Consider the following 17,392-nt stretch of genomic DNA (forward strand, 5'->3'; position numbering starts at 1 on the left):
GTCCCGGGATCAAATGCCACATCAGGCTCCCCGCATGGAGTCTGCTTCTCCCTCTCCCTGTATCTCTGCCTCTCTCTCTGTGTCTCTCATGAATAAATAAATAAAAAAAATAAAAAAAATAGAATGCTTTATCTGCTAGCTGGAGAAGCACAACATTCTTTCATATGACATGTTTGCTCTTGTGAAAATGACTTGAAGTATTTGGGACCTGGCAGGAGAAGAAATGGGAGGGGACCTAATTCTTGCTAGGCGTGAGTCATCTTATAAATATCTAAATTGAACATTTTATTAACCAGTTTCATTGTCGGTACAAAACTATTCATCAATCCTAGATTGCTTTGATGTACATGTTATATATCCACATGTCCTCTGCCAGGATTCTAGCATAAATCTCTCTCTGAACAAACACTGGATAAATATCATTATGAAAAATTTGCCTTTGATTTGAGGGCAGTTTTGTTTCTTCTTTTTAAACTCTGCTGAATATTTATTTTTTTGTCTTTTTTTTCTTCCAGAATTATGGAAATGCCTAAGTATTATTGGTATTGGGAGGGCAGTAAAGTATGAAAAACAACCACATATATTCAGTACCTTGTCATTTCAAACATTGATGGGCTCTTTTTGAGAGAGGTCATTCCCAGGTCTCTCAGTAGGAATAGTATTTGAATCTAGGAGCAAATAATTGCTCTGTAAATGTTTGTTATGATATTGAAATTGCAAATATGCTGTATCCAATCGAATTAGCTTATCACATTCATTCCTGGGTCATAAAGGCAGTGGTTGACTGTTGTCACTGAAAAGAATATAATGTGGCCAGTACATTGTTGCCTAGAAAACTCATTCTTCAAGGTAGAGCTGCAGCGGGATTTTTCAGGCCATTTGCACTCTAAACTCCGCCTCATAGGTTGCCCTGTGCCTTTGTGACCCTGGGTCATCTCATCCCTGGCAGTTGGGTCAGTCTGCTGCTGCCACAGCCTAGTGGCTCTCTCTGGGCCTCAGCCTTTGTAATAGCTTGGTAGGGCTGCCAAACGAGGTACCACAAACTAGGTGGCCTAAACAACAGAAATCTATTCTCTCACAGTTCTGGAGGCCAAAAATTCAAAATCAAAGTGTTGGCAAAGTTGGAGCCTCCTGAGGGCTGTGCAGGAAGGAACCAATCCAAGCTTCTCTCCTGGCTGGTAGACAGCCATCTTCTTATGTTTTCCTATCCTCTTATGTCCCTGTGTGTCTGTGTGTTCAAATTTCCAATTTTTATGGGGGTACTAGTCGTATTGGAATAGGACTTGCCTTAATGATCCCATTTCAACTTTACCTTATCTCCAAATGAGGTCACATCCTGTGGTCTTGGGGGTTAGAACCTCAACATAAGAATTAGGGGGAGACACATTTCAACTCATCATGCTGCTTATAGTTGAGCCTCCATATAAATTAGCCTCAGAAATCTAGCTATATGTATTATGGCATCTTCTATAAATCACCAAAAGAAATCTATAAATCAGCTGAATTTGAACTCCTCTTTTTCCAGTCCAGCAGAGTGCCTTACTGTGGGTGGTGCTGGTTTTGCAGTTCACATTGCACTTCCTGTCGTTCATTTCATGAGACTTTAGATCAAAGTGGTGGGTAAAGGAAAACCAGCATGACAGCAGCATCATTAGCAAGAGGCCTTCAGCCACTCCCTTCCTACCAGAGCCGTGATCTATAGAATGTCCAACCCATTCCAAGTTCTGAGGATATAAGGTAGAACATGTTGATGTGTAGTGTGTTTTTGCTTGACACCTGTTTTAATTACATCATTTTTGCAGACCCTTTGTTTTCCACATAAGCTGGTTTGGCTGAGTGGTTTTGATCCTCACAGGTCTCCAATGCTTTAGACTGTTTATTCTGAGAGCTTGCAGCTGAATGTTCTGAAAATCGTTGTGATACAATCCAGTGTTTTCTTCAGAGATGGAGATTTTTGAGCTGAAAGATGTCTTCCTTTTCTCCTCTGGGCCTTTCCCAGTTTCTGGAAGATGGAGGCATTTGCCAGGCCTGTCTCTATAGATTGTCAACCCCTGTCATGCTTGTTTACTCCATCTATATTCCCCATTCCCAAGTGTGTCTTGTTAGTGTGACTGTTAGGTATCTACTTGGACTTTTGGGTGTCAAGTCATAAACCATAATTCATTTCTCCTGGCCTAAGAGACCGGGACGGATGGGAGTTTGTTTCCCCTTCCTACTAAATGAGGTAGATTTTGTCTCTCTGCAAGTCTATTCTAAAATATCAGCAATCTGTTAGTAAAATTACATATCTTGCAGAAAACAGAATTTAGGAGTGGTTGGATACTGCATGGTGTCTTCAATACTCATACTTCTGTAAGCCTGTAGCACTGTAGAAGCCACCAAGGTCAAAGGTCCTTTTGACTCTTTGTGAAAGCTCTGGTAATCTTTACTATTTAGATGAAGTAGAAAATTATTTTTTTAAAGATTGATTGATTTATTGATTTTAGAGAACGTGTGTGTGAACAATCACCTGGTGGTGGTGGTGGAAGGGTGTTGGGGCAGCAAAGGGAGAGAGAGAATCTCCAGCAGAATCCCTGCTGAGCGTGAAGCCTGACACAGGAACACATGGCTCCAGCTCTGTCTCATTACCCTGAGATCATGACCTGAGCCGAAATTAAGAGTCGGATGCTTAACCGACTGTGCCACCCAGGTGCCCCAAAGGTCAAAGTAGAAAAGTATAACATTTTTTTCTAAATACTGATACATCTATTTCCCTGAGATAAAAGGTCAGTTTTCTTTTCCTTCTTTACACAGCCAACGCTCCCTCTCTCCTTCCTGTGCTCCCCCTGTAGTGAATAACTTCTAAACTGGGAATTTCTCACAGGTGAAGGTTCTTGGTCAGCTTAGGGATTGCTCCTCTGCTTTTGCCAAATCTCTTTAGGAAAGGCATCTCTTGGGGAATTCTCATGTAGAATTGAAAAAACGTATGCATCTTTCCTCCACCTGACCTCTTGGTGTTAACAAAAGATCTAATGAATGAAAGTCATTTTCTCTGCCATCCTCATAAGGGATGGGTTGCTTGTCTGAAATAGGCTTTTCTGACGCTTGCTACCCCACCCCCATGCCATGGACCACATGTTTAAACCAAGAAGCAATATGAACCATCACAGCTAGCCTTAACACATTGATTTCTATTCTCGAAGTTTGTCTCTGACTGGTTTCTTTTTCTTCATGGAGCTTGAGCTGATGTCATACCCAGGCAAAGGAAGGCCTGGGACCTTGTCTCTCCAGAGGCAACCATGTAGCTCGAAAGGCAGTCCTAGATTTGGATCAGTCCAGTGCCAACAACCAGAACCTCTTCATGGCTACAATTGGATGCTTCCTGAGTGTGGTGCCTGGCTTCCCATTGGAGGAAATTCCAGAGGACAATAGAAACTCCCCAAGAAGCTCCAGTTTGAGCTCCAGCTCAAACTTTCCAGCATTCACCTGGTAACCTAATGTTTTGGCATTTGACCTCTTCAAAGAAGACAAGCCTAGGGGATACCATGTGAATTCCAGTTTCTCAATTGACTAAAGTATTTTCTCCAGGGAAGAGGATGTTTTAAAATATTTTACCTAGAGATCTGTAGTATCAGGTAGTAGTCCTTTGCCCTTGACATCGGCCCTATGGGCTAGTTTTCCGCTTTGGCTTATGGACTGTCCCTGAGTAGTTTTATCTCCCTCTGACCTCTTCTCTTTTTAGGGAACAGGGCAATGAAACAAACCCTCAGTTGCTTCCGTTGGGTAAATTACTACCCCTTCTTCTTTGCAAGCTTTGTTATAGCTGTTACTCAGACCTTACTTACTCCATAGATCTGAAACATTTCAAGTGGCCACTGAGGTTTCATTTCTCTTTCTATTCCCTGCAGAGATTTGTTTCTGGCATCTAATCTGTTTCCCTCTTGTCACTGTAGGAAGACTTCCTAACCTCTTTTAGCTTTTTTGCCTATACACTGGAGCTTCTAGGAAGTTAAAAACTGAGGAAGCTCCTGAACGGTGACACTCATCAGAGTCCTTGGCCACTAATGCTCCAGTGGTCACATTTGAGCAAGCATATAATAAAAGTTATTTTCTGCTTTCAGTTTTCCTTTTTTCCCCCTATTTTCCTCCTTCCTCTCTCCTTTTCATTCTTCCTTTCCTTTATATACTCTTATCTCCATTGTTTCCAAGTATAATGTGTAGGGTAGGAGATTTTTCATGGAGTGGACCTGTCATGAGAAAATATTAATGGAACCCACGAAGGGTGCTCATCTCTTTATAAAGATCAAGTCAGTAGAAGGGGCATACACAGGAGGTTCTCAGCTGATACCTGGCAGGGGCAGAAATCATAGTTACACATGCACTATTTATTGAATCCTTGAGATGGACTAGGCCCATACACAAGGCACTTCTCAACATCTTTGCAAATCATTTTCTAAACTGTAGAGACAGAGCTGCTGCTTTACACTGAAAAGATTGCAGGCATGTGTCCTGACCAGTGTAGTAGAAATTAAGGGAGGACATGGGACTTCTGTCACCTTTGACAGAAATAGGATTCTTTTATTTCATGAAATATGGTATTATTAGACCACCAGGGCTGGGTTTTTTCCTCCTTAGTTTAGTTGCAATGCACCCATATTCTATGGGATTTCTCTTATACTCTGATAAAGGTGGTTTTCCCCATCTTTGTTTTCAGAACCATTTGTTTTTCAACCTTTTTTTCCTTTTATTGAGGTATAATTGACCACAACATTATATTAGCTTCAGATGTACAACATAATAATTCAATATTTGTATATCTTGTGTGAAGTGATCATCTCTTAGCAACTTTCCAGTATGCAATACAGTATTATTAACTATAGTCACCATCCTGTTCATGAAAATGTAATGGACATTACATTTTCATGACTTACTTATTTCGTAACTGGAAATCTGTACCTTGACCCATTTCACATGCCCCTCAATCCCTTGCCTCTGGCAACCACCAATCTGTTCTCTGTATCTTTGAGCTTGGTTTCATTTTATTTTTTGGCTTTTGGTTTTTTGGGAGGGGTATTTCCACATATATGTGAGGTCATATGATATTTGTTTTACTCTGACTTATTTCACCTAGCATAATTTCCTCAAGGTGTATATACATCATGCTTGCTTTATACATGCATCTGTTAATAGACACTCAGGTAGTTACCCTGTCTTGGCTATTGCAAATAATGCTGCAGTGAACATGGGGGCACATGTGTCTTTTTGACTTAATGTTTTCAGTTTCATTGGATAAATACAGAAGTGGGATTGCTGGATGATATGGTAGTTCTATATTTCATTTTTTGACGAGCCTCCATTCTGTTTTCCATAGTGGCAGCACTAATTTACATTCACACCAAAGGTGTATAAGGGTTCCTTTTTCTCCACATTCTCACCAGAATTTGTTATTTCTTGTCTTTTTGACTCTAGCCATTCTGACAGGTGTAGGGAGGTCTCTCATTGTAGTTGTTTTGATTTGCATTTCCCTGATGATCAGGAATGTTGGGTTTCTTTTCAGGCACCTGTTGGCCATCTGTATGTCTTCTCTGGAAAAATTTCTGCCCATTTTTAAAATCATGTTTTATTTGTGTATGTTTTTTTGTTTTTTTTTTTTTGCTATTCAGCTGTATGACTATATATTTTAGATATTAACCTCTTATCAGATATATGACTTGTGAATATCTTCTCCTATTCCGTAGATTACTTTTTCATTTTGTTGATGATTTCCTTTGCTGTGTGGAAGCTTTTTGGTCTGATGTAGTCCCACTGGTTTAATTTTGCTTGCCTGTGGGATTTTTTTTTTTGAAATTATGAGATGAGTAGATGGCAGGCATCCTGGAGTGGGGAGAGGGTGAAGCAGTATGTGGGGACCATTCATTTCAAGGATGTAATTGTGAAGAGTCAGAGCTAGGTCTGTAACTTATGAAGGGTAAAGGGAAGGATCTGGGCATTTTTTGCTTGTTGGTTTTGTCTGGGATTTTTAAGTCCGGAAGATATTTGACATTTTATTAGTTGAGCAGGAGGGAATAGGTGAATGGAAGACACTGAAGATAGAAAAGAAGGAGGGAGTAGTTGTTTAAAAAGCTGGGATGAGATCAATAAAGGTGGCAAGTTTTCTCCCCTTCCTTTCCCTTTCACTTCCCCTTCCCCTTCCCCTTCCCCTTCCTTTTTTTTTTTTTTTTTTTAAGATTTTATGTATTGACTTGAGAGAGAGCCAGAGAGTGCACAAGCAGGGGAAGGGGAAGAGAAAGAGGTAGAAACAGGCTCCTCACTGAGCAGGGAGGCCAACGGTGCTGGATCCCAGGACCCTGAAATCATGACCAGAGCCAGAGGCAGATGCCTAAGTGACTGAGCCACCCAAGTGCCCCAAGGTGGCAAGTTCTCTTATGACAAAAGGCAGGAACAAGCAAGTAAGTACACACTCAGATAGAGGAAAGCTCCCTGGGATTCTCTGTATGTTAGGGTATGAAGTAATCTAACTGAGATTAAGCATGGGCAGGAATAAGTATAGATTAGGGGAGAATTTTGTAGGGATTCTTAGAGCTAGCCGCCATGAAGAATGCGATAGGGAGGGAACTGATGATGGGTACAAGGATTGCTGAATTAACAATAAGTGCCCAGTCAAGAATAGATACCAGGCATTGGAAGCAGAACCAGCCTGACTTTATCTAGCAGTACTTACTATGGCTGAATCACAACAAAGCCAGGAGTTTCATAAGAAAAAAGACATTCTGATACTATATTACTTTCTAGTAGAAGGTAGGACTTGAAGCATCCTGAGATTAGAATGATTTAAAGACATTCAGTATACATGGAATAAATAGCAAAAATGTAAAAACTGAGTATATTGTTTTTTTTGCCTTGTGTTTAATCTCGAGCAAGCACCATGTTGCCCAGTCATATAGAATGTCAACTTTGGGCTTGCCACTTAAAAATAAGACAGATGCTGTACCTGGCTAGGGAAAAAGGCTATGTCTCTGGCAAGTGGGCTCACTTAACCAGGTCTGTGAGATGGACTTTATTGGATAGCAAATGCAGAAATTGAGGGTGTTCATGTGAATGAAAATTTCTCAGTGCCTGGAACAGTTTCTGGCACATGGCGGGAATGTGATAAATATTCTTCGATTAAACATATATATGTGTGAATGAATATATGCATTTATCCATGTGATTTTTGAAACAGTAGCTCTACCAGATAGAGTAAAATATGAAAAATCCTGATTACATTGGTCATTTGGTAGCCCTGCCCTAGCCATTCAACGTATAGTTATTTCTCTCTTGATAGGTATGAGTTGCCAGAACTTTTATTAAAGTGAAAACAAAATCTAGATTGATGATCTAGGACACAAAAGAACTAAACAAGTTAATTAAGGTACCATTCTTTCCTATTGCAGTACGCTTTATAGCATTTTTGGTGGTGACTCATGAGTAATACTGTGTTGTTGGATATAAATGGTTATTCATTTATTTATCAAATCTTTACATGAGCAGGTGTGTCCTGAGCTAAACTTGGTAGAAATTATTGAGTGGCACCTTAGTTCTTAAAAAGTGCAGTCAAGTAGAGGTAACATTCCATGGACCTAGTTAAGTGAGCCTACCTGCCAAGTACAGCATCTAGTAGAGATAACCAGTGGTTTCCTATGGTAGCTGGTAATAGAGATATTTTTTCTTTAAAAAAAAGATGCTGTGGGAGTGTTTGATGTCATGATCATGAATTTTGCTTGGATAATCTGCCATGACATATAACTTTCATGTACAAGATCTGGGTGTTTCATCAGGCTTTAGTGTAAAGGACAATGAGCGAGAACTCTCCATGGGTGATCATTTTGTAGTTGTTGCTTTCTTCCTTTGGTGGATAGTGGAAATAGTTGTCATCCTTGGGGTTGGGAATGGCAGGATAGACACCTCTAAATGGCCACTCCATCCTTCTACGGAGTAGGCCACAGCCCTTGAGTCCTTTTTCCCAAACACTGTATCAAATTGTAGTAGCTTTTCCATCAAAACATATGCAAGGTGATAAAAGTGTTGATATCTTGTTGGAGGTGTATTACATAGGTGTGTGCATTCATCAGAACTCATCAAATTGTATAGTTAAGACCTATGCATTTTATTCTGTGGAAATTCCCCATCCCCTCCCCGCAATACAGACTACTGCAGCTTTCCCTCTTGGCCTTTGTACTAGTTGTTTGTTTCTACATGGGAGCTCTCCCTATATATCCATGTGACTTTCCTCTCACCTCTTACCAAGCTATGATCAGTATCACTTTATCATTGGGGTCTTCCCTGATTATCATATTAAAATTGTGACTCCCTGCCATTCCCTTCCCTCACAAAGAGCCATCACAATGGATAATTCAGAGCAAGGGCTCTGGCCAGGCTCAATTTTTTTTTTTTTAATTTTTATTTATTTATGATAGTCACAGAGAGAGAGAGAGGCACAGAGACATAGGCAGAGGGAGAAGCAGGCTCCATGCACCGGGAGCCTGATGTGGGATTCGATCCCGGGTCTCCAGGATCGCGCCCTGGGCCAAAGGCAGGCGCCAAACCGCTGCGCCACCCAGGGATCCCTAAATTTGTTTTTTTTTTTTTATTTTTATTTTATGATAGTCACACACAGAGAGAGAGAGAGAGGCTGAGACACAGGCAGAGGGAGAAGGCCAGGCTCAATTTTATCACTTATGAAATAGGGATAAATATTGTGTCAATGGGGTTATTGAGAGGATGCAATAAATTAATAGATGAAGAGCACTTAAAACAGTGCCTGGTGCGTGTGGTAAGTTAAAGTCAACTTAATTCTTCTTCCTATTTAAACTATTTGAAGGGCCCCTGGGTGGCTCAGTTGGTTAAGCATCTGCCTTCAGCTCAGGTCATGATCCTGGGGTCCTGGGATTGAGTCCTGTATTGGGCTCCCTGTTCAGCCATAAGTCTGTTTCTCCCTCTCCCTCAGCCCCTCTGCCTGCTTGTGTTCTCTCTCTCTCTCTCAAATAAATAAGTAAAATCTTAAAAAAACAAAACAAAACAAAAACAAACCTATTACTCTTAAGTTTATTAATAAATTTTTACTCTTTTTTTCTTTTTCCTTACTACTATATCCTCATCACTTATAATTGTACCTATAATTATATAGGTACTTAAATAGTGTTCAGTCAGCAAGTGAATGAGCAAATAGGAGAGGGTTCTGTGGACTTTCAGGAGGCTATGGGATTGGTTGGGGCAGGGGTTGGCAAACTTTTTCTGCAAAGGGCCAGATAGTAAATACTTCAGGCTTTGTGGGTTACAACTACTTAGATCTGCTGCTGAATGTGAAAGCAGCACAGATGATACATAAATGAATGAGTGTGATTCTAATGAAACTTGATTTACAGAAACAGGTAGGGAGCCAGAGTTGGCTTACAGGCTGTAGTTTCCCAGCTCTTGGGTTGGGAAATAATTTTTGGTCTTGCTTTCCTGATTCCATTTACCCTTCCCCTAAGACATCTCCCACTGCAACAGTTAGTGCTGGTCATTAGATCTGAAATGATCTAATGAAATAGAAGTAGTTTGCAAAGCATTGTATTACCTATTAATACTTGGCTCAGTATTCATTTATTGTACAAAATATCCATATGTCTTAAGATTTTTTTTTAAAGATTTTATTTATTTATTCATAGACACAGAGAGAGAGGCAGAGACACAGGCAGAGGGAGAAGCAGGCTCCATGCAGGGAGCCCGATGTGGGACTTGGTTCCGAGTCTCCAGGATCACACTCCAGGCTGCAGGTGGCACCAAACCGCTGCGCCACCGGGGCTGCCCATCTTTTTAAGATTTTATTTTTTTTTTCTTTTTAAGATTTTAATAGCGAATAACAATGTTAATATATTTTGTACTTTCAACTGTGTCATTTCAGGACTCTGGTTGTGATTTTTTTCTCCAACAGCTGAGGATATCTGTACTGCTAATAATGGCCAGAAACATATATGCTATTAATGAAAAAGTTGACATTCTACTTAGTAAACAGCCAACAGTGTAACTCTTAATTGAAATAGAAACCAACAGAAATGATCCACTAGACAGTTTAGTTTTTAAAATTATTATGGAGTCTTATTTCTTTACAAAACTGTTCCCTAGCCCACAATTTTTGCCACTCTTTCCAATCAGTGTGGTATGCTGGCAGGCGTCTACCATTTTTAAATACAGTATATTTTTAGCCATGTTGTATGAGTGACAAACTATGAAATTTTAGCATGAACTGTGTACGCCTTTATTGCTATAATTAAAACAGTGAATCAGAAATTATATGTGTTTGCTGCTATGGTGCATCATAATCAGAAATATAAGTTCAAGTATATGACTGCCATTGATATTACTGTTCTATAACCACAGTGTTTTTTGTTTTACTTCTGAATTTAACCTTATGTCAACATCAGGGCTAACAGCTTTCCACTTGCCATTTAATTATGTTCATCATGTGACATGTGTGCAGAGAGAACCCGAACCGTACTCCCCAGTTGTTAGGGTTCTCTTGCTCCTTGTGTTGTCTGTGCTCTGTGTCCGTGATCCACGGCTGTAGTTTCCAATCAAATTACTGTGTTCACACTCCCAGGATACCTGCTCATTGTGTTCTCCAGAGCAGTGCTTCTCCATCCAACCTTCTCTGGTAAAGGACCAGGTTTTTTCCCTGTATTTCCAATTCATCATGAATTGATTTTTTCTGCATGATTCAATTTTAAAAAATTGGATGGGCCAGCAAAATTATCACATAATGAAATAATCATAATGAGGCCAAGTTGCTATAAAATTTTCTAAATAATTTCAGTACTTAACTCCTAGTTGACCAGTAACAGTGAACCAGCTCACAGACCACATTTTAAATCACATTTATTTATATATATATTTTTTATTTTTAAATATTTATTCATGAGAGACACAGAGAGAAAGAGAGAGGCAGACACACAGGCAGAGAGAGAGAAGCAGGCTCCATGCAGGGAGCCCGATGTGGGACTCAATCCCAGGTCTCCAGAATCAGGCCCTGGTTCGAAGGCAGGTGCTAAACCACTGAGCCACCCAGGCTGCCCAATCACACTACTTTAGAGCAGTCTTTCTCAAAGGGTTTTGAACCAGTGTAAGATACACTTTCTTACATCAAGATACTATACATGTGCATGCCTGCCCCCTGCCAGCCCCCCTCCCCACCACACTGAAACCACAGGAATGTCAGAATGTCAGCTACCTAAAGGTTGAGGTATTTTTCTTTTTTTGCTTGTCTTTTTTACTGTTCTGTCTCCAGTGCCTGGCACATGGTTGGCCTTCAATCAGTATTTATTGCATGCAGATGTGTATAAATACAACTGAATCAAAAGTTTCACAGAACAATCCTTAACCTTTTCTTCTTATGAGACACTCTGATGTTTTCTATTTTGTTCAAATAAATGTTGATTGCAATCTGCTAAATTTATTTCATCACAGGGGTCAGGACCTACAGTTTATAAAACACTCCTTTGGAGGGTACTTGTATTAGACAATGTGTCCTTCCCTCCCTCTTAGAGCTTTGAGTAGCTATTACCCACCCCACACTCTGTAGGTGAGAGTCTGAGTCTGTCATATCCCAGAACTGCTCACTCAAAGCTAAAAGCTAGGTTGGTAGACCTGGAAGGGACCTAGGAGACAGATGAGTCCCCTAAGTTTGGGACCTAAGTTTGCAAACTCTTATAAATAACACCATCACAAAGGATTTGGTTTATCTGCATTTTGAGGAGTGTGAAAATTCATTTTGTAAGATTATAGGTGATAGCAACAATCAGTTTTATCCAAATTTATCTTAAAAGTCAGGGTGAGGAGACAGGTTCTTGACATATGCAGCTCAGAAGGTCACATTATTCTCTGAAACACATAGGAGAAAATGTTTACATATTCTATATTTAAACAATATATATAAGAATCTAGGAGCTAGAATTGTTCTGACAGAAGTGTGCCTGTTCGAGGAGCCACTAAAACACAGCTCCATGTTGCAAACATGCTGTCTACCACATGAGACACTGAGAATGCAGGCATCAGAAGTAGTCTCTGTTCTCCTGGAGCTCACAGCTTAGTCAAGGAGACGTATTACAAAATTAGGGCTCATGGACTCATGCCCAGGATGCTCTGAGAGGAGCACCAAGGCCTTGGCAGCAAAAATGCCTGAGCTGAGTCTTGAAAGTAAGTGTCCTGGGTAGGAGGAAGGGAAACTGGGTGATGTGTCAAGGAAGGCATGTGATGGAATGAGCATGGGTGTTAATATGCAACTTTTAAATCACTGAACTCTGCCTCTGAAACTAATGATATATACTATATGTTAATTAATTGAATTAAAATAAAATTATTTAAAAAAAGAAAAGAAAGTAAATGTCCCAGCGAGGGTGGTCCCAGCAGGGAAGCAGCAGCTTTCATGACCACACAGAGATAAGAGAGCAGGTGTATGTTCAGGTATGTTGTGCAGCATGACAGGAGCAAGTATGGGTGCCTTGGAGGTAGTATGTAATTTGGGTTAGAAGCTCATGAGAAGAGTCAAAGTTGGTAATCCTAGTCAGGGCTGACTGGCTATTTGAGTTATGGGCTCCAATCTTCTTGAGTGACAGAGGACAAATTCATAACTTCGTCTTGTAGTCATAATAGCTAATAATAGTAGATAAGGAGAAATAGGGCATTCTTTCACTTTCTCACAAGATCTTCAGATTTACTGATACTTAATATAATCAGTTTTTCAAATAGCAGCATTCCTTTATTGAAGAAGTGAAGGATCTTGGCTTATCCTATGCATGTTTTTATCAATTCCCTTGCAGTCATCATTCCTTAATATTAATAGCATTGAGCTGAGAAACTCATTTCCATTTATCTTGTCCTGTTTTTCCTTGCTGTTTCATTTCTCTGAATACTTACCAACTTTGCCCCATCACCTTTTGTGGCTCTTCATTTTAGTGAGCAAGAGAATTAATTTTCACTAAGGTACAGTCATTAATACTTCCTCTTTCATGCTCTGTTTTACAAATTCTCTGTGAGAGGCCATTCCATTTTCTGAGAGTGTGTTTTTGTTTATGCAGGTGCTTAAAATAAGTATTTTCTTATTTGCTTTGTAAATATTTGATGAGCCCTTGGTGTGCTTGAGGTCAGGATAGAAAAATAAAATATTTAAGACAATGTATCATGTTCAAGGGTGCTTGAAAATCCTATTGTCGGGCAGCCCCGGTGGCTCGGCGGTTTAGCGCTGCCTTTGGTCTAGGGCGTGATCCTGGAGACTCAGGATCGAGTCCCACGTCGGGCTCCCTGCGTGGAGCCTGCTTCTCCCTCTGCCTGTGTCTTTGCCTCTCAGACTCTCTGTCTCTCATGAATAAATAATTAAAATCTTAAAAAAAAAAAAAAAAAGAAAATCCTATTGTCTAAATATATGGATGAAAAACATATTTTATTATGGAAAATCTCAAATACATAAAAGTATACAAAGAATATTATAATGTTACCCCATGTACTTATCACCCACCTTCAACAATTATCAAATCATGGTTACTCTTGTTTCATCTATATCTTTACCCTTATTCCCTTCCCCTTTATTATTTTAAAGAAAATTCAAGATGTATCATTTTACCAGGTAATGTTTTGCTAATAATCTCTAAAATATTAAGAACTCTTACAAAATAACTCTTAAAATTTAAAAATTAAAATAATTCTCTAATATCATCAAATAGTGTTAAAACTGGGCAGCCCCGGTGGCGCAGTGGTTTAGGGCCGCCTGCAGCCCGGGGTTTGATCCTGGGGACCCTGGATCAAGTCCCACTTCTGGGCTCCCTGCATGGAGCCTGCTTTTCCCTCTGCCTGTGCCTCTGCCCCCCCCCCCCCCAGGTCTCTCTGAATAAATAAATAAAATCTTTAAAAAAATAGTGTTAAAACTTTCAATTATATCATCAATATTATACTTTACAGTTTGACAAATTTTAGTATGTATTTTGTAACAGTAGATATCACGCCTGCTGCCAACATCCCCAGTCTCTTGTTTTCAACAGTTCTCGTGACTTTGACCTCCAGTTCTTACCATGTTGCCTTTTCAAGTGATTCTGAATTAATTTTCTATGGATGCTAGAGCAGATTGGAGGTGAAAAGGATTTGAACTAATATAGTAGAGAGGAGAGAAAGTATGTGATGACAGCTACATAACAGAGAACCAGAAACTAAGGAGGATTGCATAAGAATCATAAAATGTTGCAGACATAAGGACTTAGTAGTTGAAGTTTAAAGGGAAGAGAGTTTTTGGGTTGAAACCTGAATTGCTTATTCAGAGCTGTTATTTTTGGATCAAAAGAAGCAGTGACTGGGGAGAGGCATTCTACCCTTGTTTACCTTGGTAGCCAGTTCCAACCTCATCTTGGGTGGAGCTTGTTCTAAAAGGAAAGATGGCCTCTTATGCTCTAGCACAGTGATTGAGTGTGCACCATGATTACCTGGACAGCTTGTAAAAACTCAGCTTGCTGGGCCCTGCCCCTAGAGTTTCTCATTCAGTAGATTTTGGGTGGGGCTCAAGGATTTGCATGTTAACTAGCTCCCAGGTGATGGTGCTGCTGGTCCAGGAACCATACCAAGAGAACCACTAATTAATTGTCCTAACTTCTCTCTTCTGGTCTTTCCATTTTTAAAAACATGTTATCTTTGCTAAGACTGTATTGCTGCATATATTGGGAATCATTGTATAATTGATTGATGTCCCTAGTGAGCATCTTGCAGGGAAAATTGATGAGAAATCTGTGGGTAATGTATGTGAAAATACATTGTTTTCATAATGGCCACATAATAATATGGCACTCTACCAGCCTAGTGGAATATTTTTAAACATTCTCTCGGTAAAGAGATTTCTTCTTCTAACTGCCTTCATCTCAGTGAGTTGTATCTGCCTGTGGGCAAGAAATTAGAAGTTCTCTTTCAAACCTAAACATTTTTAGCTAAGGAAAGCTGAGAAAGCTAGGACAATTGTCATTTTTTTTTACCCAAGTTTAGAACAAACTTAATAATTTTCTTAGTCTTTTTTCTTTTTTTAATTCACAGAGAGACTGGGCAGCTAGCCCGCCCTAAAGCATCAGTCAGTTAGCAACCCAGCAAAAAGTGTGATTTTTGGCCAACTCTTCAGCCACCACGCCCATTGCTAGAACTTTCCTTAATATTTTATCCCATTCAAATCTGCTCTAAATGGGTCCTGACCAAGCTGGAAATATACACAAAACATGCTTCTATTGGGTCGTCTTTTTTTGTCCTCTACTATAATACATAATACATGAATGTCATCCCCAGGAGATTGCTTTTCTAAGACTTCTCTCAACTTATTGTTATTGAGTCATTGAAATAGGAAACCACTAGACTGAGGACTCCTGCAAACAGAACTGATCTCTGTTTAAATTACCCAACAAATAGGGCTTTAAGTTTGAGCTATGACCTTAAACCCAAAACCCACTCCTTTGTTGTGGTAGTTGTATTTTCTGGTACTTTTTCCCCTTCAGTCATTCAAAGAAGTATATTATTGGCTATTTAGAATTCAGAAATGAATTTGCTATTGTATGAGAATTATTGGATGTTGAAGGTTTAATTTAAACCCAGAACCCACTCTTTTGTTGTGGTAGTTGTATTTTCTGGTACTTTTTCCCCTTCAGTCATTCAAAGAAGTATATTATTGGCTATTTAGAATTCAGAAATGAATTTGCTATTGTATGAGAATTATTGGATGTTGAAGGTTTAATTTTCTAAATGGTTTTGTGCCCACTTGTGCCCAGCAGGTTTCTGGGTAAGTGAAGACTTGGAGCAAAGGGAGTTGGATATTCTGAGTCTTTTATTTTGGACCTCAAGTATCTAATTGGATTATTCATTATCCTTGTTTTATGACCTCATTATAAGTCTATGCATTTCCTACTTAAATTAATCCATTTATTTAGCTCATTTGAAGACTACAATTTCACTTTTAGCTAATAACAATCTTTATTCCTAGTTTTTAAAATTTGAGATGAAATTTACATACAGTGAAATGCACACTTCTTAAGTGTACGGTTTGACGAGTTTTGACACATGTATAAAGTTGTGTAACCAACTATTTAGTCCGTTTATTGAACAGGAATTGCCTCAGGATCATTTGCCACTTCCTGCAAGTAACTATTTTACTATTTTCTATCATTATAGATTGCCTGTTCTGGATTCATATAGAAGGAATCAGTATAGTTGTTTATGTCTGGTTTCTTTTGCTTAGCATAATGTTGCATGTGTCAGTAGTACAGTCTTCTTTATTGTGGAGTAATGTTCCACTATATTTGGAATAATATTGTATTAAGTATGTAAGGATATCCAGGGAAATCTTCCTCTCAGAAATTTTTTTGGAGATATAGGAAATTCTTTTTAGAGCATAGGATTTTTCTGAAGCCTTTCCATTTAGCCTTTCTATTTTTAAAAATACTTTGACCCAGCCATGAAAGTTGACATAGTTTTATCAACACAGATGCTCATTACATTAGACTGCCTCTAAAATAAACTCAAGCCACCGGCAAGTCAGAATTTTAATAAATCTGGAAATTGTATTTTAATATTAGTACTTTACCACTTCAATTTGCTGTTCTTATTTTCTGCATAGTCCTTTGAAGTCCATTTGGAATATATTGTCCTTGCATATATGGACTATCCTGATGAATATAACACGTGGACTTGAAAAGAATATATATTCTGTATTTGGATGTTTTCTTATATAAATCAAATTGGGTCAGGATGGTTGATGATATTGTTCAAATCTTCTGTTATTAAGGGATTTTTTTCCTACCTTGTACCTACCTTTGCCATTCCAAAAGAGGATTGAAAATGATAGATGGGACAAAACAAAAAGGACAGGACCATATGCTTAAATTTAACCATATCAAAAATTACATCAAATATAGTGACTTAATTAATGTAATTCTCTTTTAATTGTGTTGGGTTTTGCCTTATATATTTGAAAGCTCTGTTATTAGTTGCCAAAATGTTTACATTTTTTATGACTTCCTGATTAACTGACTCATCATAAAATATCTTTCTTTCTAGTAATACTTCTCAATTGAAAACCATTTTTCTTACAAATATAGCCACTCTTGCTTTCTTAGGCTTTCTATATTATATGGTATTTCATTTTGCATCCTTTTTCTTTATGTTTAAAGCATATCTCTATTAACAGGGTATAGTTAGGTCTGTTTTTTTTTTTTTTTTTTTTTTTAAGCTAGTCTGACAATCTCTGGCTTTTAATGGTGTTTATTCTGTTTGTTTTTAATGTAATTATTTGTATGATTGAATTTAAATGTACCATCTTGCCATTTGATTTCTGTTTCTACCACCTGTCCATTGCTCCATTATTGCCCTCTTTTGGATTGAG

Source organism: Canis lupus, chromosome 27 (genome assembly GCF_011100685.1).
Source record: "Canis lupus familiaris isolate Mischka breed German Shepherd chromosome 27, alternate assembly UU_Cfam_GSD_1.0, whole genome shotgun sequence".
Taxonomy (NCBI): Eukaryota; Metazoa; Chordata; class Mammalia; order Carnivora; family Canidae; genus Canis; species Canis lupus.